Here is a 3,720-nt window from a genome sequence, read left to right on the forward strand (position 1 = left end):
GCATCATGGCAATGGCTCTGTCTTAAGTTGCCGAGGTTCCACGTGATCCTTACCCGTCTCTGGCCACACGTCCAGCATAAACAGCCGCCATCCGAGGAAGGCAGGGAGGGAGGAGATCGGCTGGGTGTTATGGTTTATTTTATAGACCAATCTGTTATTTGACTGAAAGATGACCTCCAGGAGTGGCTTCAGTTCTAGATTAAAAGGGTCTTAAGGTGATAGATAGAGCTCTAGTAGCGTAGTTGTTATGAATTGGGCTGCGAACCTTAAGGTCAACAGTTCAAAACTACCAGCTGTTCTGCAGGAGAAAGATGAGGCTTTCTGCTCCCATAAAGATTTATAGCCTCAGAAACCCTGTACAGGGTCGCAATGAGTCAGAACTGACTCCACGGCTCATAACAACAACAATCGATAGTCTCGGGGGTTCGTTCAGTCTCTATCGGTCTAGTAAGTCTAGTCTTTTTTTTATGAATTTGATATATGTTCTACGTTTTTAGCCCATTCTAACTGGGACCTTCTATCATGTCCCTTGTCAGAGTGGTTGATAGTGGTATCCAGGCACCATCCAGTTCTTCTAGTCTCAGGCTAGATGAGGCTATGGTTCAGGTGGATCATTAGTCCTGTGGACTGTTTTCTTGAATCTTCAATTTCTTCCACTCTTCTTTGCACCAGATGGGAGGAGACCATTTAGATGACCACTGGCAAACTTTTAAGATCCCAGATGCTACTCACCAAACTAGCATGTAAAACATTCTTTTATGAACTAAATTATATCAATTGATTTAGATGTCCCCTGAAACTATTTTCTGGAACCTTCAAGCCCAGTAATTCAGTTCCATGAGATATTTGGATATGCCTAGGAAGTTTACATAAATATGCCGCCTATGTATTCCATCATATAAACAAATATATATGCAGCACATATAAATATATACAGATGACCACAACTGTACCTATATATATATATGAAAATGATGTACTGCATGTGCTCACATATGCCCCCCCCCACCTCTCTAAAACATATGTAATCACTCACAACATTTTGGTTCTTATGACTGTTATAGTATTTATTGTTGTTAAGTGCCGTCGACACAGTATTATTCATGGTGGTGGTTATGTGCCGTGGAGTCAGTTCTGACTCATAGCGACCCTGTACAGGGTTTCCAAGGCTGTAAATCTTTACGGGAGCAGAAAGCCTCATCTTTCTCCCACAGAAAAGCTGGTAGTTGAACAACAACTATCTAGTAAGTGAGTCTCTCTCCCTACCCTTCCCATCCAAGATAATCATCAAAGAACATTGCTTTCTGTGTGTATACCTATTCTTGACTGTCTGTAAAAGTGGTTATCATATAATATTTGTCCTTCTGAGATGGACTTATTTCACCCAGCATAATGTTGTCCAGAATCATCCTGGACAACAAATCAAGCAGTCTGTAGGCTGCTTGGTGAGATGTGTATTGCCAATGCTATACATTTGTCATGTTAATAATTATTAGGGTCTTCTATAAAGGCTGTGGTGCTGTGGGTTAATGCGCGAGACTGCAAAGTTGGTTTGAACTACAAGGTTGGTGGTTCAAGCTCACCTGTCACTCCTTGGAAACCCTTTAGAGGGTCGCTATGGGTCGGAACCGACTCGACAGCACTTAACAACATAAAGGCTTGGAGTCCTGGTGTGGCACTATGGATTAATGCACTGAACTGCAAGGTTGATTTGAACTGCAAGGTCAGTGGTTCAAGCTCACCAACCACTCCTCAGAAACCCTATGGGCCCGCTATGGGTCTGAACCAACTCAATGGCACGTAACAACAACTACAGAAACATAAAGGCACAGTGCTGATAACTTAAGAACCATGTATTCAGATTAATATTTTCTCAGAGTTTGTTTATTGTTTTTGTTTTTTCTCCACACAAGACACCATGCTAGGAGCTATGGAAAATACAAGAATGAATATAACCCAGTGTTTGAAAATTTACTTGGGGAGTAAATGACCAGTTATGTAAATGACTGCATTATAGAACAGCCTGCAATGCATCCTGCATGAGTGATGCATACTAATTAGTGACTATAGGTAGAGAGGGACTAATTGTCCTGTAAATCTCAAGTTCTTCCAGGAATTAATATTTACCACTCCTATTTATTTATTCCCACACCACCAATGATTTGTTTTAAATTACCAACTGAGAACCCCCTTGCAAAAGTCATGTGGGAGCCATGTCTGACTGCCCCAACTGCAATGACCACTTGGGGACCATGTCTGACTTTCCCTGGCTTCACAAGGGGGGAAGAGAATCAAACTCAAAATCAGCCCAAGACTATTTCCTATGAAGTGGAAGTAAGACATGCCTCTACCCTACAACCTTCTTTACCCTATTCTGACACCAATCATCCCTCCCACAGTACTTTCTGCTTCACATCTGGGTTCAATAATCCACTGCAGTGGCCACACAGAGCTCATAACAATACTCATGATTATGGGGTTGATTAGAGACGTGAACACAGTACAATTCAAGATCAAAACCAACTAAGGAACAGCAGTTTTCCAGTCAGGAATGCCTCTTGTCTGCAATACTGCAGGCATGCCTCGCTCTCGTCTTCAGCCTCTCAGCCATGTGGTCCCTGGGCCTCTGCCCTGCTCAGGCAAGTGATACAAAGCTCATTTAGCCAGTCTGTGAATGCCCACGCCAGTCTCCTACCCATAGGTACTCAGATATACTCAGCCCATAGGCCTAGAGCTTGAAACTGCTCTGTCTCTCATTGCCATCACATCTGTCATCGCTGTTTCTCTAGGTAAGGATGTCACTCATGCTCTTCCTTCTTGAGATGGCTCATTTTAAGCCTAGCTGGAGGGCAAAACTAACCAATCCCAGCATTAGAGTCCTGTTTACCTTATTTGCACGGTCCCACCCAATCGCTTGTTGGAAATTCAGAAGACTTTGGATAGAAAAGCCATATCAAGTAAATTCAAGGTACCATGCCCCTAAATTACACTGCAGCACATTCTTTCCCCCTCAGTTTAGCATGCTCCTCTGTGACCATTGCCACGTTTGTGCTTGGCCAAGGCTGTTAAGATCTTAAATGTACACAATAGAATGTACCCAATAGAATATAAGATGCATGAATGTATGAACTTTCTCTTATAAGTTCACTGCCAGTGTCTGGAACAATGCCTGAAACATAATACGTACTCAGTAACTTTTTTTTTTTTTTTTAGTTTTTATTGTGAATTAAGTGATGGTTTACATGGGACAACATTAGCTTTACATTCATCCTATCGTATTTAGTTTCATTGCAATGATGACAATCCCCTCCATGCATCATCAACCAACTAAAGGGTACACCCCGCAAACCTGCCCCCTGGCAGTTAGCACACAGCCTATCTTCCTCCCTGAGTCCCGAGTCCCCAGCTACTCCATCTCTCCACATCTTCGTCTCTGCCTCCATCTCTGGCAGCACTGCTTTTCTGGATAGGGTCCTGCACTTGGCAATTCTTCCAAAGACCTCTGCTCCTGGAATGCAAAATCAACCACTCCCCTCCTTTTGTTACAAAAAGTCTATCTTTACATTTCCAACACTCAGTCAGTCCTGATAGCAATTATTCACTATTGAACCACAAGAGTCTTATCCCCATCTCCTTTCATCAGCTCTGTCCAGACAGGATGGAAACCACTCAGTGGAGATTCTACCTTCCCCCACACCCTCTGGAACTAGGCTCCCTCTT

General features: G+C 42.9%; 1 protein-coding gene across 1 annotated transcript in view; it reads left to right on the forward strand.

Moving 5' to 3' along the window:
* The window catches only part of MAOB (monoamine oxidase B), a 199,180-nt gene that overhangs the window by 173,271 nt on the left and 22,189 nt on the right, over positions 1-3,720 (forward strand). The window lies entirely within an intron of this gene.

This window comes from Chrysochloris asiatica, unplaced genomic scaffold, assembly GCF_000296735.1.
Source record: "Chrysochloris asiatica unplaced genomic scaffold, ChrAsi1.0 scaffold00062, whole genome shotgun sequence".
Classification (NCBI taxonomy): domain Eukaryota; kingdom Metazoa; phylum Chordata; class Mammalia; order Afrosoricida; family Chrysochloridae; genus Chrysochloris; species Chrysochloris asiatica.